Genomic DNA, 24,097 nt, shown 5'->3' with positions numbered 1-24,097 from the left:
TTTTTGCAGGCCTCTTGCCATGGAGATGCGATGGAATAGCAGCAGGCGACGCACCCTCAACCCGCCACCACCATCACAATCATACTGGCAACACATTCACATCCGTTACACAATCAGGATGCAACTGGTTAACTGGCTTTGTTGGGGCTACTTTTGCAAGGCAGTTGTTTCATAGGTTAAGACTGCGGTGGGCAACCTGCGGCACATGGGCCACACGGGCCCATGCGAGCGCATGGCATCTAATTCATAGAAATGCCAACAAAATGCTCATTATCTTTCTCAAAAATGTCATGTGGGCCTCTAGAAACTTCATGCTGTTCTTTGGATAAACTCTTTTTTTGTGCTGAGTTGGTGCCTCTTAATGTTGGAAGATGACAGACGTTTGTCGCGTTGTGGATTATACAGGCGGCTTAATCCAGGGCGACGCTTTCATCCATAAAAGCGCTGCTGCCCGGTCATGGCATTTATGCCAAGCGAGCACAAAACCAAACAAGTCCGTGTTGTTTTTGGACTGCAGCAATTTCTGACTCTTGCTTCGTTGCAATGGCTGAGACAAAGCACGGGCGGCATTTGCACAAAGCGTATTAATTATTTACCCCGGCCAGTGCTGACTTGCTTTGTGTTGTTGAGCATTGCAGGATGTTTTTCTTTCTTTTTTTTTTCTGCTTTTCCCAAATACGCATTGAAGAGTTATTAAGCTCGAGTTAAATTTGTGCAGCCGAGCCAATATAAAGTTGGTCAGGAGATAACATCCGCTGGATGTGATTTTACCACTGGTATCTTTTGTTTCCTCTGCCAAGAAGGTTAAACTTTGTGTCAGGGTGGGCCGAGATGAACCCATGAGAATTTGGTGCACGTCCTTCTGACTTTTGTTAACATTGTAGGAGGGAATGCCACATTTGACTTTAATATCTTGGTGAATAATACATGTACTGTTCTTCAAATTCAGGGAGTTTGGTCCTGATCCAAATTTTTCAAACTTCACAACCATGTTAGCAATTTACAACATTATGTCGAGCTTGCGTGTTTTGCAAAATATTTGAAACACTCTTGTTCGAATGCGCCACGTGTCCGGCTTGTTTTGTAGGATGATGTTGTCGATAACATATATTGCGCATTCTCCTTCGTGTCCTCATTAATTTATGCGCTAGGGCTGCTGCGACTGAATTTTGTTTAGAATCGATTATCCGGCCGATTTGTCATTTATTTTCCAATATTAAACAGCAATGCCAATGCAAATGTGCGCACGGCTTGCACGTATCGGAGTGGCCATCCTCACGTTCTGCACCCAAACTGACTTTGAATGTGTGTGGCTTTAATTGACGTGCAGGTGTGAGCGTCGTTAGTTGCCGTTGGCTGAGGGAAGCCCGTCTGTGTGCTGACTCGGCTGTATTCAATTAGCTAGTCACGATGTTGTTGCTGAGCGAACTTACTTTTTGCATGTACACGACACAATTTTTATGTTGGCTTCTCAGTTTCATCGTCTTGTTGATGTGCTCCTCCAGAAACTGTATTTTTCTTGTCATATTCTCTTCTGTAGCTTCAATTGGGTTATTTGTGATGCTGGTTTGTGTCACCTAATGGGGTCCTGTCAGGGTGAAAAAAAATAAATATATATATTAAAAAAAACACACACACAACAAGCCCAACGCAAGATGAAAGGACTGATTAATTAAATATTTAGCTGTTTAAAATTTAAAGAGCTGTGCAAAATGCCCAGCGGGAGTAATATCCAATGTAGTTTTATGGCTGGCTGAGTCTTGAGTGCAAGGATGACTTCAGCTGCTAAAAACACTCCTTGGAGAAGTCTTGGGAGACTTGTGGGAAGTGACACGCGGAAGTTCAAAGTTGGTGCCTGACCTGGTGAGTGACATGGGTGTCATCAAATGAGATTGTGGCGTTGCTTTGTTGTTGTTGTTGTTAGACGGTCTGCTTGTTGATTTGCATTTTGAGTTTTCTTTGGTATGTTGCGTTTTGGTGCTGATGGTCGACGTGCTCTTGTGGTACTCGTGGCACTTTGTCTTCCTTGTTACCCGTGAAATGGTCCCAAACTTTGGACATTATTTGTCTTTTCTGGACTCTTTCCTCCTGGCTTGCTGCCATCGCGCCAACTTCTTTTTACGCAGAGTGCTCTGCGCGACGGCAATGACATTAGCCTCTGTGAAAGAGCGATTGCTGCTCAGCTTCCAGGCAGCGATTCCGACTCAACCATTTCATGCAATCTAATTGTTTGACTTATTTGATTAATTCGTTACGGACCCAGTTGAGTCCTTCGTAAAGGCGATTATTCATCGCCAGAATTATATTCAACCAAGAGACTACTTGCAGCGATGATCAGGAAGAGGAATAAGCATATCAATATAAATGTTGATTAATCATCTGTTGAAGCAAATTGACTTGTCATGGAATAAAAAAAAAAAAAAGTAATCTTCAAAATTGGACTTATTTGGCATATTGCCGCGCTGTTTGTGGAAAGGCGGATATTTTTCTGCCTTTGCACGAAATTGGCATGCAAATTGTCTTGTTTCACAGTCACAAAGTGGCACACTGGGTACAAAGTGTCATTCGGCTTTCAGCTCAACCAGTAAGAGTCCCGGTGATGGAAAACAGGTGCGGGAATGGACTTGCTCGCTGTCTGCCGCACTCAACAATCACTTCAAGTGTAATGAAGAACAATGCCTTCATTCCTCAGGGGGGAAGGAACCCCGGGTGACCCCGACTCACTCCAGCCCCGCCCCCTTCCCCTTCTCCCATCGACGGCGACCGTTGTTGGCAAGCCAACAGATGACTGGCTTGGGTCGCATCTGGCCTCTGTGCACTTAGTGTAATCAAAGCGAGGAAAAAGCCTTTGCGGCCTACTTGTCAGTGAGCCGTCGGCTGATGGGATGTCAAGTACGCACCTTCCGCTTACAGGGGGGGGGCCAATCTGTCGCTCGGAAAACGGCCTACTTGCCGTGGGCGTCTAATTACATTGAACAGTTCGACGTTGTTGCATTTGAGACCAAAGAAAAGGAGTCAAAACTAATTAAGAGAGGCTCGTGATTTAAATGCATAAATTCAAATCTTGAGTTAAAATCACTCGGACTAATCTAAAACGGGGAATACGAGTGGGATTCATAAAAACGCCACAACTCCTCCTTCAGCTCATCGGCACGGCACTAATATTGGATAAATGGATGCCAGTGGCGTTATATCGCCAGTGTACACGTTGACGCTGCCGCTCCATCGCTTACTGGTTTAAAGCAACAAAGATGCTATTTGGCTTCATCATTAAGCTAGCGGACTTAACGGCTAAGCCACTGCCGTTTGAAAGACACGTCAAGTTGTCTGTTTGATCAAGTTTTCTGTGAAATGTTGTCAACGTACGTTGAGGTGCCTTGTCTGCGAAATGCGCTAAAGGAATATGCCCTCGTCTTAAGTTACGTTTGACCGTGAGTGGCTTTTGGGGGTAAAAGATATCCGAACAAATCAAACGACCGTCTCGATTCAGGCGGACAACGAGCAGGAAGTGAGAACGCATAACATGAACAACTATTGCAAGGAGAAGCAAAGATCATCACAAGGCCCAAAAATTCCAAAGCAACACTTTCAATTGGGATGAATGGAACGCGGGCTTTGTGTTCGCTCATTGACAAGAAGCTATCCACACCATTCCTTCCCTTGTTGGAGACATTTCATCTTTCAGCTTGTTGCCCTTACTTACCCTGAAACTCGGCCTTCTCTCTCAAACTGGTTGTTGTGGGAAATATATCCGTACTTTTGTTGCAGTCCTGCGCCGTCATAATCTTAACGTGCGGTGGAGACGCAGCGTGGCATCGGATGCTCTAATTGGGCCCTCGTTCCCGGTATTCACAGATCCAATTATGAGCTGGACAATGAACGAATAAAGAATCAATGGCCATCATTTTCGCTGTCCACCACATAAACAAAGCGTCTGCCGTTCCGGTTGAAGTTATCGGAGAGGAAATGAACGTCTTTTCAGAGTACAATAGCGTCCGCTATTGCCGGCTCGAGTGGTCTTGCGTCTTCCCACTTTCATTTTAAACTACACTCCAGCTCGTAATACGTTGCAGGAAATTTGCTGCTGATGAGACCCTTCAGGCTCTCGACTGTCTCCAATATAAATGCCCCCCCCCGCCCCCTACCACGCTCACTTCTTGTCTTTTCGTCTCGTCTATTGTGACTCTCTTCTTGAGGGTTTCTTCACTGGCGGGTGACAGCAGCCGCTCGCACATTTGGATTTTTTTTTGCTATTTGTTGGATGTTGCTGTTGTGTGTGTGAAGTTTAAACCTGGCTTGAACAGAAATGGTAGACTCTCAGACCGTGGCAGAGCGACAGGTTTAGTAATAGCCTACAAACTTTTGCAGTCTGCCTCATTAGAGTTAATTGAGAATAGTCAGCTTCGGATTTCAATGTAGTCGAGTCAACACAGAATGAAATCGGCTCACTACAACCTCAGAATTAAAATAACAAAAAAAAGAAAATCGATTATTTTGAAAATTGATTGCTGATTTTCATCCAAGAAGTTTAGTCGATAATGTGGTTAGAATTTGCACTACTTTAGCATGTTTTATTTAACACGACCTGATCAAAACAATAAGTACATCTGCCTTCATGCTTGTCGGCGATGTCTTCAATGCTTCCGCCATTTTGTTTTGATACGCTACTTTTGCGTCATGGATCAAGATCTCGCTTGAAGTCACGTCGATTTATGGGGCAAAAGACGTTATTTAAAGTATCGATTTATGGTTTTATGAATCGATATCGGGTTAGGAAAAGGAAAAAAATGTATCATTTTTTTTAGATCCCAGCCCTACAAAACAAATCACAAATCATCCACCCTCTCTCAATAGGTCATAGGAAATTGCTTGAGATGCCGAAGACGGCATAGCAACGCCTCGTATAGCGAAAACAAATCTGAATCACGCATGACCCCGGATGCTCAACGGTTTGTCTCTCGTTCAATTCTTCCCAACCTATGCCCACACACTTCCCGCAGTCTCAAAGTTGTCGGATGCGTTTTTTGTCGGTGGCCCGCCTCTGAGCTGTAGTCAGGCTGGAAGGTTTGCATCGTGAACCGAATTGAGGCCTAAGGCCCCCCTTGTGTAGATCATCACCATCCCTGACATTTATAGCCTGGCTGTAGTCTGTGGCACGAGTGGAGTGTTAAAATCTATACGAGCGTCAGCTATGGGTTGAAAAAGTAGTCTTCATTCTTTTCCACTTCTGGGAAACAAACTGCGCACATCCAACGCAGTTCAGAAAAAGTGCCTGAGGTGTGGGCATCCAGCCTCCTGGGGGGGGGGGTTGTGGTCATGTAGTCCCCTCAAGCGCCCTATGTTGGATTCTGAGATTTTATTTTATTTCGTGGTTGAAATTGGGCTGGAGTGGCTCACGTCTTTATTGCACAACATTGTTGCGTTTTCTTACCTTGTTTATACTGCGCGAGCTCTCAGCACTCGCCATTCAATGAGCGTCCCAGGAATGCAATCCCGCGGGAGGTAAAGATAAAGTAAGCACTTTCCCCGGCAAAGGTAGCAGAAAGTAAAGTGGCTGCACTCCATGCCACTGCAAAAAGTTTAATGGACAAACAAGCGAGGGGCCTTTTGGCGGGTCGGGGCCCTTTTCATGCTGATTCCGACGGTCCGAGCAGCCATTAGGAGCGAGGTGTGTGTGTGTGGGCACCGCTCTCGCTGTCAGTTTTGCCTCGCGTCTTGCACAAGTAGCGCTTGTGCCTTTCTTCTAATGCTCTACTAATAGTAGCCTTTTTTTTTTTTCTTTTTTTACAGCGATGGCAGTGCCGCCCAAGTCACACTTTGCACTGCGTAGGAGGTGAAAGACTGCGGAACAAAATGTGAACTACTTTCTCAATCTGCTTTAATTATCTTCTGACGTCTCTTTAAGCGTGTATATGTTTTTGAAGAAGAACGATTTACCTGCTCAATTTGACCTTTCAAATCGGACGCAAGTAGCGGATCGAAGCGTAAATGTTTTGTGCGGAGCATTCCGAATTTTCTGTCCTCCGCTGGAAGTAAGAATTAAAAAGAAACCCATTTGCAGAAAGCGCTCGTGGCTGCTTTGAAGTGTACGCTGTTTGTTGGGCTTCACTTGGCTGTCAGATTAATACCTTCTTTTTTGAAAATGAAAAATGGTTGAAGGAGCATTTAATCCGCATGCGATTTTTTTTTTTTCGTCTTTTTTTTTTTTTTTTTTTTTGGAGGATAAGAACCTGCAAATCTGTCTGTGTATTGATTTGACCTCGCATGACAAGGTCTTTGTCATTTCCGCTCCGCCGCTGATGGCAGAACCAGATCTCATCTGGTTTGTTTGCGTTATCCATAATTCCAGTTCTGACATTACCAGGAGCGTTTATGAAAATAGAATAACGGAGAGCAACAGTGAACTGGAAGAAATGTATTCCAACACGTTGATCCGCATGATTTGTTTGCTGTGGTTGTTACGTCGTGTGCCCTTCCTGGCGCAATTCGTCTAATTTTGATTTGGTGGAAGTGGAGAAAAAAAAGCTTGCTATGAAATCATTAAATTAGGATTACCAACATTCTTTACAATCCGATGAATCATCTTATCATTGATCAAACTTGAGCAGAATTGACCTCATACAAGCACTTTTTTTTTTTTTAAACAATTCAAGCTTGAGAATCGAATCTGAAACCAGTGACCGCATGTTACCCCTTTACTGCCGCCTACGCGTTGGCCCCTCTCTTCCCGGTCGCCGTACAGCCTCCGTTTCATCTCTGACCTGTCGGAACAAAGCTAGCGTGGGATGGGCGCTTCGCGCCACATTTTTTATTACCTCCCACACCCGAATGCTTTGGCAATAATTGCAGCTTCGGATGCTCACATTGTGCTTCTTAAAAGCATCATAACACCATCCCACTGCACATGATAACAATTAGAGGGAATTTTGTCCTTTTGGTTAGTTTTAGTTTTTATTTTGTTTTACCTGAACGAAAATGTTATTTTGTCTTTGTTTTTATTTACTGAAATAACCTCCATGCCTGTACCGTGGGGTAGTTTCTGAGGACATTAACTTTGTCTACCGCAGGATATTCAGACAATTGGAAAATACAAAGAAATAAAACCGTAGTCGCAGAAGAAGAAATTAAGAAGCTAGGCCAACCATTAGCTTATATCAGATCTACATTGCTCATTCTTCTCCTCATTTTGTCGCAATACGTGTTTCTCGATAAGCAATTCCTCTTTCTTGAAAGTCGATCAGTGGATGTTTCAACAAGTTTTGGACGTCATTGTTGTGCGACACGATATCACCAAATTTGTGCAAGAGCAAAAAGTGTGCACTCGGCTGTAAGAAAAAAGAAAAGAAAAAAATCCATTCATTGTCATTCCCCGTCTAGGCCAGATGCCGCCACTTCAATCTGCTCTCTATTTTGTCACACTAATGCGCCGAAAGATGACAAGGGTGGGTCATCTCGGAGAGGAGCAAAAAAAAAATAGCACGGGCTGAGTGTGACAGCCGATGTCAGCCTGCCTTCCATTTCGTCGTACACACTGCATGGTGGGGAAGAAAAAAATGGAAAAATGGAAAAGACTATGGGTCATTGCTGAGGGAAAAATGGCAAAGTTATAGTTTCATTGCAGTACGGCTTCGTGTGAAAGATTTATCTTGGAAGGCTGGCACGTGCGTTCCATGTAATGCTGCGCCATATTGCGTATGCTTCACGGGGGGGGGGGCTGTCATTTATTATTCAAATGACTAGAAACCATCTGGACTTCCTTGTAAAAAGTATGTAGATGGAGCCGGTCCCGTGACCACGCAGTTTTCCCTTCTGTGTAATGAATCTTTACTTGAAGCTTTTCATCAAATAGTGGCGCTCCCCTGAACTTTATCGCAAACCTTTTATCAACTTTAGTCCTTCACTTTTGCGGAACGGCAACCGGTGTTGGAGGGTGGTAGGAGCTGGCACTAGTTGCTAATGCTAACGGCTAGCTACTACAGCCACTAACGCCAGAGACTCGTGTCGTGTCATACAATGACGGCGTAAGCCCCGAGCCGTCGCGCTTGAGCCGTACAGATCACGGGTCAAAGACGATCCTCGTCTCGAGTCCGCCATCGATGGATGCGACGTTGAGAAGCCGGTCACTTTTCAAAATAGCCTCAAATGATTACCAAACCAGAAGTACTGCAAGTTTTTCTTTCCATCAGCGCGGCAAAGTGTTCCGGCCCACGACCCGGCGGTTGGGAACCTCTGCAGCGTTACGGACACCGAAACATATTTGAGGAATGTATTTGTTGTATTTGGTCACTTTCCAGTTCACAAATCTTAACGGTTACGGTAGTGAACGAGCTAACGGTCCCTTTTTTTTATTCAGCCAATTACAAGACACCGGTGACGTTGTTTAGCATTATTCCAAGAAGTAATAGCTAAAAATGACTTTTGTACTTGGATAGGAAACACATCACAGCGAAACTCGGGTATGTTGTACACGTCAGCTCTTCTCTCCTCGTCGATTCTTATTCCAGAAAGTGACAGACCCCTGGTAAATCATTCATACCCCAGAGCCTCCACTGCTGAACAATGCTCTGAAGTTTTGTGTTATTAAAGTTCCGGCGTGTATGCCGGCACTATCTAGGAATCTATCCGAATCAGGGGGATTAACGCCGCAGCCGGGCTGCTGTTTGAGAATAATCAGTCAAGTCTCCGTAGAGAGAAAAATCCTTGGTAATTTCCCGTACTTGCGCTTCCATCAGTGGCGCGTTGCAGCCTTTCTATTTTGGGAATAAGGGGCGTGTCAGCCAGTTTTGGCTTTTTCACTACCTGTCTGTATTTCGCTTAAGCGCGTACACGTATCTCAGTATTTCCACTTTTGGACCGTTTTAACTTTTTTACAAATAATATCCATGAATTCACCCTGCACTGTATTGATTAAAAACAAAAAACCTTTTTACATGATAATTATATATATATTTTTTTATTATATTAACAGTGTACACTTTCTGATTTCTGAATCTCCGATTTCTACATTTGCCATCGTTAAAGCTTCCTTCGAGTCTGACCGGCTGGTTTAGACTCCAAGAGGTTATTTCATGTCCTTCATCTTAAAGTGGCAGACCGGGCATATACATTTTAGGATACGGGTGCTTACCTGGCAGCAATAACCTTTTCAGTATTCATAGCCGTATTAAGCGGCTTGTACAGTTTGCTATGCAAAAAGTATGTCATGCTTGAGGCTAAAGTGCAGACTTTAGATAGCCGACAATGTCAATACTCGGGCGCAGAGCCGCTTTTTCTTCGGCCGCTTGGAAAAAAAAAACCCATCACAGCTAAATGTGATGAGTCTTGAAATGGAGAATGTTCATTTTGATGGCTTATGATGCTCTAATTATGGACGCTAAGCGTTAGTATGTGGTGCGGTACGATTGCTGGAGAGCTTTTCCTCAAACTTGGTCTCCCTTCATGGTTAGAAAACAAAACATTTGATGTTGCAGTCATCTTCAGTCTGCTTCCAGTCGCTCTGACTTAAGATTGAACAGCTGCCTTCATTTTTCTTTCTTTCTAGTTTAGACTATAATGTTATGCAAGCCTGCCAGGGTAATACACTGAATGTTACGTAAATTAAAACTTTTTTTTTTTAACCTCACCTAATCCAAAAAAAAAAAAAATTGTTTCAATGAGAATCGTGAAGTCTTTTGCTTTGAATCAAAGCACAAATAAAGTTTGAATTAAAGTAGGTGTTGACCTACAAGCGGTACCAAACAAAGCTGACTTTTTTTCTCCCAGCCTCCCCAATAACATACCAAACCTTGCGGTTTCTTCGGCGCACTTAGTCTTCATCAAATATTAATCACATTCCAGCACGACCTGGCTCCGTTCACACGACGGTAAACGTATCCTACGCTAGCAGTGGTTCTTAGCTAATTTCTTTTTTTTTTTTCCACCCCTACTTTCAAATTGAATGGAGTGCAACGTTATCCGTGCAGCAATTCTCATGACTGCTGACTCGCTTAGGGAATGTGCTTTATAATTTCTGGGTGGCCAGCTCTTCTATCATCCTTTTCAGTCAAAGACTTTATTAGATGCTTTGTGTCCATCTTTGGACTTCCGGAGGCGAGCTTGGATCATACCGCCGGGGTACAGTGACTCCAACGGGTCGAGCAACACTCCGTTTCAAGAGATTAGCGGCTGGCCAGTCGGAGTAACTAAATCAATACGTCCTCTTAAGGAAAGGATTGACCACGCATTGATCCACACCTAACCGGAGCGAGGGATTCGCCGGACCGCTAAAAATCGTTGGTGACGACAAAACAAAAAAAAAAAAAACACCTTGACGCACGATTCTTCTGCTGTCCTCAAAAGCTTCTTGGAACACGTAATGGTGGTGACGGGTGACTTAAGAGATAATCCTGGTTTATAAAATGTTGATATAAAATGATTTTCTAAACACGTGCGTAGGAAGAAAATTTTTGCAATCTTTCTGGCAGATTTTGCGATTCCGATTTAATTTGTCATTTTCTTGACAATGTACGGTGATGTCTACAAACGTGACAGAATATGCCATTAAACCGTTAAAAATAATCAAAGATATAATCATGCAAGGACACTGAACTTTTAAAAACGACTTTCTGTCAAGTGTCATTTTGTATGAAAATGCTTTTTTTTTTTTTTAAACCCCAAAATGTTTTGCATTCCGTGCTCATAAATGTCAGATGATGTCCCGGAGCAAAGCCACCGCACGATGCAGCACGGAAGGAAAAAAAATCCCCAAAATCACAATTGGGTCACCATGTACTGCAAATCCATTCTAAGATTCTTGCATCTGGAGTTGGGTGGGCGGTTGCGAGAAGTTTGTCAAGAGTCAAAAGTGTGTAGGATGTGATAAAACACACCTAAGTCTCCAAGGGAACAAGCAGCAAGATAAACATTGTCCAAGAGATGGTGGAGTTCTCGTGTGTTAGACAAACACAACGCCGACTGCCGACTGTTTTGGCTTTGTGGCTGTCTGCCGGCACACTCTTCAAGGGAAGGTGAAAGTTGGACTTGAGTGCCAAATTGGAACTCGGGGGAAACCCTCACAATTACCGTTAAAACAACTCTGATACACTCATAAAAGATGCATTCCACATGGAAAATGAAATCTGTATCTGCCGATTGCACACTTCAATAATAGGAGACGTTGTGAGTGCTGATCCCTGCAGCCTGAATTCTTATCTTTGACTCGAATTGATGATTGGCCTTGAAAATGAGCGTCAATGAGAGGACAAAAACTATTCTTTTCGTTGTGCTCCTCGATTTCTGTTGTAGCATTGTGGGAACTCATCCGCCACGATGTAAAGACAACCTCCCTCGCTGTAATTTGGTGCCTCCGAGGACGAGAAAGTGTAACGTGTCTTGTATACATTTGCAACATTATATTTGTCGTCCGCTTCACTGGGAAATAAACATGGCTGTCATACTCGGCAACGTAATCCGCTGTGAGGTCGAGCAGCATTTAATTGCTACTGGTTCGCTCGCTCTTGTTATCTTCCATATAGGAAGGAAGAATGAAAATGGCCGTCAAACAAATTAAGCTCCTGGTGTGTGGAAATCTCGCCTGTAGGGTAGCCGCCCTGGTAATTAGCCTCGCCGGTGACAACTGCAGGCTCGTTACAAAACAAACCCAAAGACCGGACGCTGACGGCGATATGGATAATCTTGTTTTCCTTCGGACACGTACTAATTCTCATTATTCACCGCCAGACATCTTCGAAAATCAAATTCAGAGCCTTGAAACTGTTGAGACGCCATTACGCAACACGGTACGTCGAATATTCTTGACGCGGGGTACTCGGTTTATGGCGGCCCTGATGTCACGGGTTGAGGAACCGTAATGGTGAGAGAAAAGGAACCCAAGAGCAACCTGGATATGAGATGGGATTTTATTTGTGGGGAAGCGAGTTGAGGCAGCGGGTCCGGAGTTCTGCAGGGCAGGCGAGGGGGTGGGACGCAAGTGAAGACGGCGGGTCCGGAGGGCGCAGGTCAGGCGATGAGGTGGGACGCAAGTGAAGACGGCGGGTCCGGAGGGCGCAGGTCAGGCGATGAAGTGGGAGACGCGGTCTGCTCTTCTCGGGCAGGCGGCGGTGTCACGGGCTTGGGCGGGCAGGAAGAAGGGTTATTAGAGTTACTACGAGCACCAAGGACAGCGCCAACAATGCCAATTTGTTTCATGCAACTGCGGCCAAAGTACCACGGGTATAACGGGGTAATCCGGCGCCTGACTCCTGGCTGCGCTGAGCATAAAACTGTCTTGCTGGCACAAATGAATAATAGTCCCTCTTATTCTATCACTACTACTCTAAGTAACTCAGTGAGATGCTATTATGCTATGCTAAGTACCGGTGTATTATCTGTGTTCTTTGTGCTTAAATATCCATTGGCTCCAAAACTGCGACTATCGTTGCTAACCATGAGCATGCAAGTGACATTTTAAATTATTATGATGCGATTAATGCCAGCTAAAGTTTTTTTTTTTTACTACAGCTGGAAGGAAACTCATTACTACTGCGATTGGTTTAAAACTGACTGCCAGCTCTTAAATCCAAAGGATTTCAGTAATATAGCGATAGTCCTGAGATTACCAGCATATTTAATCCGTTTCCTCAAAAGTACCACTTTGGGACATACAAGGGCTCCTTTTTTCTTTCTTTTTTTTTTCTTTTTAGCCCAGCAGCGCCAACTTCAACCTGTGCCAATTGCCGAGCGTAAAATCGGCATGTAATCCGGCATTGTAAAAAAAAAAAATGCTGCGGCTACGTAATGCGTTTAATTTGGCGTTATCTGCAGGCACTGTCTGTTCCAACAAGGGTTCGTCTGTTGTTGTTCTGTTGAAAAATTCCGTCCAATTTCCCATTCATCTGGCGTGTTGAATCTGCATCACCTTTTGTTCCCCCTCCTCTCTAATCCTCTTTCCACCAGAGGAAAAAGGAAAAAAAACTAAACAAACGGCAAATCTAAACACGAGCCGCAAACTCTCATTTGCTAATCAAACTCTGGACGAGAGGTAATTAATTCTTTGGAATCTGTCAATTAATTTGCATAATGAGAGGTACCGTAATTATGACTTCTGCTACTCAAGCCCAAAATTGTAATTAGAGATTTAGTCTGCATTAATGCCGAAAAAGCTTTTTTTTGGGGGGGGTGCATCCTCTCCTGTTGACGTATGTGCTCGAACAGTATCCGAATAAAAGCTTTTCCGCCCCCATTTTCCTTTCGCTCGGGCCTGAAGGGAAGTGCTGGTCGGACTGATCTTCTAATCTGTAAAGAACCAAGACCCAACTTCCACGGGGCGCCAGTCTCTTAAGTCTTCCAAGGGACCTTGTCTTTGCCTCATTCTTCCACATTTCATTTGCAAGAAAATCCATAACTTGCTGCTGTGTTGCGCTGGCGCCGGAAGATGAAGGGTTGCATTATAGCGGCGGTATTAGCCTTCTGCGGCGTGCTCGCTCAGCTGTGAGCCCGAGCCCGAGCTCGGCGGGAAAGGAGCGGCGAACAAAACAAGAAAACAAGGCAGCGCAAAGCATGAAATAAGGGAGGAAATGTCGCGGGAGGATGCGGATCGATGCCAGCTAATCATCCGCTTTACTTTGCAATATAGGCTCAATTAAAAGCGCGGGATCATCAGATAAAAGTGCACGGAGTCTCTGCAGAGTCTAGACGGGCGTCTCCCTGCTGGGCTTTCGTCCAAATGAATCTGGCCACTTTATTGTATTTACAAAGCAGCCATTTTTATATTGTGTTCAATCTGCTTTTGGGCAAAAAAAAAAAAATCTTATACTCGTATCTCAGCCACTATCAACAATCCATACCACGATTCTGAATCATTTAATCGATTATGACAAAAGCGATCTTCACCAAGGCTTGATGCATAAACAAGCCTGAAAAAAAAAAGCCATTTTTTTTGTAATAATTGTGCACTAGCTTGAATTTGGTCTCGCTGCCGAGTCATTTCCTCCCGTTTAATGCAAATGAATTGACTCCATGGTGAGACAAGTCGTCGTCCGACTGCCGCTTTCCGTTCCCAATCAAGCCGTCCGGGCTCTTCATTTTTTGTACCGACATGAATGGCAACTCACCGCAGTCATAACTTGCCCCTCTCATCCGCGAGCGGAATATTCCTGAAATGGACAGAATGCTGCGGCGAAATGCGGCGCGAGTCGCTGAAGGCCCTCCCGATGTGCCGCGCGCCGCTTTTGATGGCGTGTTAAGCGAGTGCTGCAAACAGCTGCGGTTACGTAACGGCTTCTCTGCATTTCGCCTGCTCGCAGGCAAGAAAAGAAAGCACAGCAATGCCGTATTTCATCTCCAGTGGGCCCAAATGTGTCGATTAAAATGGATGCGGCAATATTGGGTCTCCTATTTTTTTATGGCTGTTGCACGTCGTCGTAATGACTCGAATACACTCAAGGGTGGGAAGGCACTCCACCATATTTTAGACTCGGTACCCCCTTTTGTTCTTCTGACTCGTATTGCTCCATTCTTCTTTTTCTATAGTGTTGCATTATTTTTTTTTGACAAACTATCCTCTTTGGGTCCACCAAAGATGCATCGTCTCTTGCGCTTAACCAATCGGCGTGAGTGTCTTGATTAGGCCCCAGCGTAAGTGCATTGATTGTTTGTATCGATCTCGTGTTTGTGTAGTCAGTGGCGTCTTGAAGTAATGGCGGCCATATGGTTGTGCTTGTTTGCTGGCTAAGGAAGGAATCGGAGCCGACCGTTGCAACAATTCTGCTATTTATTCATCGGCTTGGTCTTGACGCTGTGGCGCGCTTTTGATTCAAACTAAAGACGTGGCGGAGGTTGGACAGCAACTCATTTCTGCAGGTTTGCTGGCAAAGGAATAATGGGGACCCATCGCTGTCACAACAAGTGAGCAAGTTACGCTACTATCAGTCTCTAGTCAGCTATGTCTTGAAGCGATACGAGCAAAGTGGGCCGCCGTTGATTCAAGATCAACGAGTTTGCTGGCTGGACGAAATTGGAACGATATCTGTCGCAAACAGCTTGCCAATTATGCTGCTATCACTCAGCCTGGGCCGTTGTAGCAACCCAAGTAAAAATAGAAACCTTAAATACTGCTGGCTAAGGAAAGGACTGCAACTATATGTCCCACCAAGCTAGATGGTTGCTAAGGCTGGAGAAAAAAAAATATGGTTTTGCCATGTATCGCGATACAAAGTCTGAATACGTTGAGGCGGTGTCGATACTTTTGATACCATGTTCCTTGACGTAGCTGCCGCTCGTAAGTTGATCTAGCAGGCTCCGATCGTGACAAAAGTGTATCGTTCCAAGCCGAGTCGTTGCGCTGCTAACAGTCCATCTCGCCACGTCTCGTTGCATGTGCTGTGCATTAAGTTGGAATATTTTTTTTTCCTATTCTGCAACTTGTATTTGATTCTTGAACCAATATGGACTTTAAAATACGTTTCTTCTTGGAGATGGAGAATATAAACTTGTTTAAAACAAAAAGGTAGCCTGTTCAAATGGATTCAAGGCCGCATGTCATCATATTGCGTGTATGACTTGAGGTTAAACAGCCTTTTTGTGAGCGCATGTGCGTGGGTGTTTTTTTTTTTTTTTTTAAATCCTGGTATTGGGCATTTAAAACGTGATGTTTTTCACCGCCTGCCCATGATTGGTTCTGTGAGTGGCAATCAATGGACTCGGCCCTGGCCTCGTTCTTGCGCCTCTCGCTGAAAGAGTCGGTGTCAGAGAAGCGACTTCTTTAGATGGCCTTGCTTGTTTAAAGCGGCACAATTGTGCGCCGACGTGTTGCCCGTCCAAGGAAGAGGACCTCAATCAGCAGCCTGTCCACTATTGACGCTTCTTTTTTTTTTTTTTTTTTTTCCCCCACCACCCACTCGAGAGGCTTTATTCAACAAGTGTTAAGCAAGCATAGAAAGGGCGGCACAGGTCAAGGTGGAAAACCCACCTGAGCATCCATCTCCAGGCAAAATGTTGCCGGTTGCCCCTGGCAACGGCGTGACGTCATTACAGCCGTCCTTGTCTAGAATGCAAAGAGTATTCATCTGCATTGGGTGTGAGATAGGCAGCAACATGAGGGGACGTAATTAGTTTGCAGGGGTAATGAATGGCAAAGGTAGCATCCATTTTGAAAGAACGCACTTAAAACGCATCAATGGTGGAAAAGAATATAAACTTGACGGCGCAGTTTCTGTAGAAAAGGACTCTGATGCCAGAATGAAAAGAGCAAGACTTTAGATGATGTGGATGCCTTTGAAAAATAGCTCCATGAGTTCCGAATGGAAAAGAGACAAGCCCCCCCCAAAAAAGGAAACAAAAAAAAAAAAAGTTGGAATGATTTGAATTGGGTGAGAAATGTCAACTTAGGAAGTCCAAGAGAATATTCTAAAATGCGTGCGTTCATTTGGGAATGGAATGTTGTCTCAACGGCTCGTTTTTCCACGTAAAGCGTTTGAACTGACCGATGGGTGAAAGCGAAAGCCGCCAGAGCACAAGAAAGCAAAACAAGGCAGCACAAGAACAATGAGAGAAACGCCACCATGACTGACACAGCGCCTGCGAGAGCTCGTTTAGAGTGAATAAAGCAATCGGCGAAACAGCACGGTGACTGTCAGGGTCGTTATTAAAGCGGAGAGCAGCAGCATGCGCCAGGATTAATGTCTCTGATGCTGGCTTCCCAAACAGGAACAGATTAATTTGTCCACCCGTATTCTTACGTAACACATTCCAGACTGTTGAACATTTGCAGAAAAACGCTTAGAATTTGGAAAGAATTCGGACGTTCTCATCATGGAGTACCTCTAAAAAATCTCACATATTTTGTAGTTTTATTTGCACAAAAAAAAATCTACATTTTACCTCCCAAAAAGTTGGATTTAATGAACGACGAGACTTTAGCATATTTTCAGTGTCTAAAAAAAATTCTGCCCCAAAATCAGTTTTTCACACAAAATGTAATGTTTGCAAGTTGTGTATTACCAATTCTGTTATTTTATTCCTAACCCTGTTATAATTACCATTACAAGTCAACAACTTTTGTATTTAGTTTAGCTTTAGTTTAGATTTAGTTTAATTTTAAGATTTGATTTCTCCCAAGTGAGCTCCAAACGGAGCCAAAAAGATCTTGACACATCCTTAATGATATCTAGAGTGCTCTCTCCTCATTAAGATGGAGTGCACTTTTAAAACCCCTTTGAAGTGATGCATCGCTACGGAGAAAACAAATTTAATTCTTAAACCCACTCCGGGGGGGGGGGCCTCTATTTTATTTTAATTTTTTTCCCGTCTTTGAAAGCACCGCCTGTAAATTGTATCAAGACACAAAGTGCAGAGCTTGCGCCTTGTCATCAAATGTTTTTGCATTTAAGTATGTTTTATGGCGGGCGAGATTTATCTGGTTTGCATGTCTCGCGTGGATTTGGGGTGGCCGTCTTGGGCATCCATCCAAAAACTTGAAAGTTTGCACCTCCGCAAAATGACATTGTGCCACTATTTGTTTGCTCTTCTTTCTACTCGATTGTTTTCATAGAACAAAATAAAGTGAATGCTGTGAACTTAAAAACATTTTTTTCATTTAATAGTTATCTGTGGATAATTTGTGTCTTGAAGCGTTGTTCTTGTTGTGTTTCACTTTTCACCACATTTCTCAAGCAGAAATGTCATTTGCTTCGTGAACGCACACTAATGCCTAACGACGCTGCTCTAATTATGGTTTATTGTTTCCAAACGATGCTCTCAAGAAAATGCAATCTTCTCCTTACTTTTGGCAGCCTACGACCGGGCCATAAAAACACCAATTACAAACAATTTACTTCTCTTTGCACCACCAGGATATTACGAGGGTGATTTATGACACACTATCACGCCGATTACATAACCCCTTTCCGCTGTCCTAATTGCGTTTATGAGCGTGCTCAACCTTTGCAAAGACGTTACAATTTTTGAAAAAATGAAGATGGCAGAAGTGCTTTAGTGTGAGAATGTACACTGTTGACTTTTGCCAGATCCCGTCAAGTCATGCAAATGACTAAAGTCGCCTATTCCTTTGGGTTTGGCCATTTTTTTTTTTTTTAAACGCACAAATTTTTTTTTCTTTTGTTTTTTTTACACAGACATTTTTTTCGCAATATTAATCCTTAACATGACTTAAAAAAAAAAAAATTATATTTCTGCAATTATTTAATTTTAATTGCGGCCGCACATTCTCTTTGTTAATATCTATTTTATTATCAGTGATAGAAAAATTATTTCCTACTTGTGCCCACCCCGCAGGCAGCCCACCCCACAAAACAAAACAAAACAAAAAAAAAACCAAACCGATATATTGAAACATCTCCGAAATTCTCTGGTGACCATTTCAAGAAACTGCAAATCCAAAATAAGCAGCGTCAGACCGACTGTTCTGACACAAAGACGTTGTTGCCTGGCGGAAAGGCCCCTTGCTCAAAGCCTGCAGATTGTTTTATCATCGACTCAAGTGAGCAGTCATCGATATCGCACTCCTCCAAAAGTTAGCAGCTGGAACAGCTATCCTCATGTGACACACGCTCACAAAAAAAAAAAAATAAATAAAAGCTTTGCACATCTATTTTAGCCATTTGGGGTCTTTGAAGCAGGCAGGTGCACAGTGTTCCTTTTCCTGCAGGATCTTCACCTCCTCATTTTGCATTTTCACTTTTTTCTTTTTACAATTCGGTCGGTGCCTTACAATGATGCCCGAGGGTGGCTAAAATCCATTAGTAGGTCGACGGCCGTACTTTTCTATTCATTCATTTTCTGTTGGCGCCTGATGGATGCTTGTGGATGCTTTTCATTCTCATCATAAAAGGTGCAACTATTTTCTTCAACCTAAATCTGCGCATCAACTTTCATTGCATTTCGAGCTCTAAAGCCGTGCCATTCAGATCACGGCGGTATCTTGACTTATGAGCGAGCTTCAGATGAAGTGGAACAAAAAGGAGACCTTTACACGCGCTCTCTAAATCAGCCATCGCGGTCGGGTACGGAGCGGAACTCCCTGTATATCAACTCGTACAGCACTTTGTTCCGACCAAGCGGTCTCATGAGCCGAGAGTCACTCCGTGAGTGATGTCGGCAGCACTCTGACTTCTCGGCCTTACGGGTGTCTACTTGTGAGCTAACATGACTGCACGAGTTACGCAAAACAATTTTCATGGAATGTCACAACAATTGAATTGTGTCCAAAATGAAAAGCGAACCAGCGCATTTCATCACATTCAAGCTCGTCTTAAGGATGAAAAAGAACCGCTTTGGGCACTTTTTTTATTTTTGTGGACAATGGACAACTTGTAGTGCAGACTCGCTAGCTAGCTACTAACACTGCCGATTTATCGTTAAAGAAACTACGATTAAGACGTTTTCTGATAATGTCACTGTAAGTATGTGAAAGGCCAGATTGCCTTGATTTATAAGATTTGTCGGATCCGCTGGGTACATGTCAAGCTATTTGGCTAAATCCTTCTCGAGCGAGGATCAAAAGCAAAGAACACGTCCCAGGGCCGTCGTAGTGAAATGTAAAAGAGTGCTCGGCGTTTATCTTGTAGATGAGCGGAACCACTTAATGAAAGTAAGACTCAAGAAAACACTGTTAAATTATCGTCGCGTCACAAGAAGCGCAACAGCTAGCTGGCTAGCATGTGAGCTACTTTTTTGTTATGGGTTTGTTCGAATCACCGCCGTACTTGTTTTATGTGGAAGCGTATCGAATCGTTATGCCGGATATTATTCACACGTTGCAAGCATAGAAAGGTGAACAAAGATTCACTTGTGGTTAAAAGAGAATTTCTCCTCACGGCAGACTTTTGGTTGGAAATCACCGCCGTCGCGGTTCCAAGTGAAGGACTTGATTTGACCTTTCTGAGACTTTATATAAATCACTAAATTCCACGTCAGGACGTACAGTTCGGCTCCAAAGGTCGGGATTAAATGAGTGACATTTACGTGACCTTCCACTCCCTTCACGCTTTCGGTCTTTTTAAGCAATTAAAACAAAATTAGCACATAATGGAAAGGACGCCATTAGTTTTTATCACCTGTGCTTTAACAGCTCATCTCGGTCTGCGTTTCATATTAAAAACGCCGTTTGGCCCGATGAGGAAGATTGAGGCTACATTTTGCTCTTCATGTTGGTTTGAACACAAACAATTAAGTGAAACCTACTGCAGCGTGGTGATAATGGACCCCCTCCCCCCCTTAAATGAGGAATAATGCAGTTCATTCATGCTTGCAGTGCAGTCACGACATAAGGGAGGGCGGGTTGCATGGCGGGAAAGGACACTTGGGGGGGGGGGGGGGGGGGTGAAAGGAACGAGCGGGTCAAAGTTGAGGGAGAGCAGGGTTTGTGCATTGTCCCCCCCAGCGTGCTCCAGTTCCAGCCGCCATTCCAGCTCTTTGTTACAGCCTTGAGCACATGAGGTGGGGGGGGTGGGGGGGGGAAGGCCTTGGGGCGCGAGACCCGCTGCTCTGGGCTGGGAACTCTGGGGTCAGCGCTTTTTCCGGACCGCTGCCTTTACAGTGGGAAAATTGCTCTACTGTACTTGTGCGACAGGCGTCATGCCCAGTTTGAGTCGCCGCAAAGATTCCCGAGGCCTCGGAATGTCTCGCGTCCATTGGTGGGCAGGTAGTCGACAATAATTCCGCCTGCTGTCGATTGGAAGGCCTCAAAGTAATATGCAATCAATTGTTTACGTGTAGATCCTACATCGTGAGAGAGAGAGCATCCTTTGCAGACGATATACTGCTTTAATGGTGCAATAGTGAGACATTTTTGACTGAGCAGAAATCTGCTGTCATCCTGATGACTCATCCGCGGTGAAATGAAATGAAACGTGCTTTTTTTGCGACTCGCAAGTCACTACCCCTCGCTTTTGGATTGCGGCTTGCGCTCTTGTTTCTCCATTGCGAGAGAGCGACCAGTGTGGCGCATCGTCTCCCCGCCGGCTCAAGGCTTGTCGCAGTGGGAGAATAGTTGCGCCGGCACGAGCGCTCCCACGACGCCGGCGAGCACCGTTAGCGACTTTCAAATGACTTCCCTCGGGCCGAGCAGAGCACAAGCTATGATGTAGAACTGTGGCTTTTCTTGACACGCTTCGTTTTGATCTTTTTTTGTTCGCCCATACAAACATCAATATCAACAACTTCTAAAGAAAGTAATGTTTTTATTTTGTTAGTTTTAAACAATTTTTTTTTTTTTTAAATAATGACTTTTTTACCGGAAATGCGGAAATACTGTGGAAAGTCGACAAGGCCTGATATTTAAATTTTTTTTTTTAGAAATGAACCAGCATTTTGGGTGAAAACATTTGCTTCTGGCTGGTGGTTTTTTTTTTCAGGAATAATAACTTGACATCACCGACTAAGAGCGTAGAGTTGACTGTTTTTGTTGAGTGACTCGAACCAAATGTGAGAGTGTCGAGAGTCATACCACAAACCGACCTCATCTCAAGACTCGCACCGTTTGCAAAATAACGTGCTGATTGCCTCATCATTTTGTTAAGTTTGCAAACCGGAAAAAGAAAAATATATGTAAGTTTCATCGTTGATAGAAACGGCGCTATCGTTCGCAAACGCGAGCGGCAATAAATATCCGGTTTCATATCGCGGCTGTAATGGAATTGTTTGCTTTGCTGCCATTACAGGAAAAAAAAAAGGTCAACGCTGATAACTGACATTGAGCGTCTGTGTGCCCACATAAGCAAAGACGGCCGCTCTTCTCTGACATTTTGTCACTGGTTTCTTTTATTTATTTATTTTTCATAAGGATGATTTCGTTTGGTTTTCTACTTTTTCCATATTTTTTCAATAGTTTGGTTCATTTATAATTCAGTTGTTTTTTTTTTTTTGGGAGTGTGTGTGTGTGTGTTTGAGGATATTAGTGAAGCGTGACCGGGAAGAAAATTACCCTTACTTGTAATTATGTATTTCTTTATGTGCAAGTAGCTTCATATGAAGAAGCCGAGAGAATGGAGGGGGAAAAAAAATCCAAATGAGGTTTTGCAATTGTGATTTCAAGGCCACTGTGACCACTTATTGATAACTGCCAACCAAATGATTGCTCACTTGGAAAAGGTTTTTGCATTTGCTAACAACAATGAAAATGCTGATGACCTGCTCTGCAAAAAAAAAAAAAGAAACTTTTCTAATTCAGGTGGCTTGTCAAAATGCAGAATATTCATTGAATAAGCGACATTTTGAAACATGCCCAATTTGATACCGAGTGTCCCGACTACAATTTAGCTTCCAATTCTTTATCTTAGCTCATTTTTAAAAATATCATGAAACTGTTTGATTCTAATAAATTCTATAAAAAGCGTGTTAAAATGTTCATGCTGAGTTAATTTGATTTCTTTCTTTATTTTTATCAATTAAACACACTGGACCAATCTGAACGCTCATTTAATCAATATGTCGCTCTTGATTTAGATTTTACTGAATCTAACTTGACGTTCTAATATCATTATGCTTTTTTTAAAAACTAATTTTCAAAGCTTTTTTCGGCACCATTTTGTCACCGTGTTTAATAAGAAGCTGCACGTTTTTGCGCTAAACCTGTTGGCTCACAGGAATCTTTGCCCACTTTTTGGGCGAAAGAAAACACCCCAAGATGAAACGTCAAATTTAAACGAGAAAAACCTTCATGAAATTAATATTTCATTGGCGGCCATCAGCCGCATGCTGGGAGTCTGGCTTCCTTTCTTTCTTTCTTTCTTTCTCTCTATCTCTCCAATAAATGCAGGGGAAGCTGCACGGCATTGCTATTTCGAGCGCTAAACATGACCCCGTTAGAGACCAAGTAGGAAGTTCCCAGGCAGTGGAAGTTGCGCTATGACCATAATGTTCAGCCCGTGGGAATTTGCTCGCCGATCTTTATTGCCGATAGATGGAATCCAAATAGAAGAACCAAAGTTTTTTTTTTTTTTAAAGTTTACCACTTAGCTTGCCACACTTTCCCAAGATTTAACCTCAGCCATTTAGCTGCTTAAAATGTTGAATTCATTACATAATGCTTGGTTTTTTTTTTTTTTTTATGCGACCACTATGCTGTCCTCCGCACGTTGTATTTTGGGAAAAGTCATGAAAGTTTTCTTTTTCGTATTGCTTTGTTCTCCTAATAATTGGGAAACCGTGCTCGTTTTAAGCCATTTGTTAGTTGAAGTTGACTACAGGTAGTCCTCAATTTACCAACGAGTTCCGTTCCTACGCTGGCGTCGTACCGTGAATTTCTGAGCAAACATTTGCGTTATCGAGATTGCTTCTTATATATTAAATGAAACAGAATTCATGCAAATGCCAAATGTTTTTTTTTTTTTTATCGTTCTGCCTCGGTCTGCACTCTTTTCAATTAAGTTGATTTTTTTAAATATTTTTTTTGTGTGTGTCTTTAAATATCAGTTGCAAATGTGGAACTTGAGCTGACTGCGCTTGCCTCCGTTGCTCACTCTCTCTGCGCAAAATATTGGCGACGTGACCGGTGGCTAATCAAGCTACTTGAATCAGCGCTTCACTCTTCGCCGAGTTCAAGGCGCCACGGCGTGTTGTCATTAGCGTAACCCCCGCGGGCTCAATGTTATGCGCGGGGACAACTTCCTGAGCCGCGGCTAGCCCCGGCGCTTAGCGGACAAAGCCGCTAGTGTGCGGGTAATTTCAGGTCGCGGGGCTGGCCTGTTTAGCATGGGGATCGTGGCTTGGCCTTACTTTAACCGACTTAATTACCCTGACAGCCTCCAGCCCCCTAAACTGAATTTATTAGCTTGAACTCAGTCCGGAGAGGGTGACCAAAAACCAACAGGTCACTGATTTCCGAAACATAGTGCTACCTTCGCGAATGAGTGCTGCATCTTATGTGTTGTAAACTCTTACTTGGGCAATTATTATTATTATTTTCAAACAAATATACTTTGCTTGGTGTTTCAAGGGGAAACAAATCGGAGCAAGCTTCGGATCCGCTGCCCTCGGAACGGGTTAATGGCCTTTCAATTCATTTCAATGCGGCAAATTTGATGAGCTTCCATATTGATAAGGGCAAAGGCAAGCAACGGTTTCCGTCCTAATTGCCCCCCGTAATGTCACTGTGTTCAAA

At 43.6% G+C, this 24,097-nt stretch overlaps 1 protein-coding gene across 4 annotated transcripts in view; it reads left to right on the top strand.

The window, feature by feature from the left end:
- Nucleotides 1–24,097, top strand: part of cadm1a (cell adhesion molecule 1a) — a 180,222-nt gene that overhangs the window by 957 nt on the left and 155,168 nt on the right. The window lies entirely within an intron of this gene.

Source organism: Idiotropiscis lumnitzeri, chromosome 17, assembly GCF_059441095.1.
Source record: "Idiotropiscis lumnitzeri isolate Australia: NSW breed Sydney's pygmy pipehorse chromosome 17, RoL_Ilum_1.0, whole genome shotgun sequence".
In the NCBI taxonomy this organism is placed as follows: domain Eukaryota; kingdom Metazoa; phylum Chordata; class Actinopteri; order Syngnathiformes; family Syngnathidae; genus Idiotropiscis; species Idiotropiscis lumnitzeri.
The sequence above is the reverse complement of the archived record's forward strand: the minus strand, read 5'-3'. Positions and strand labels throughout refer to the sequence as shown.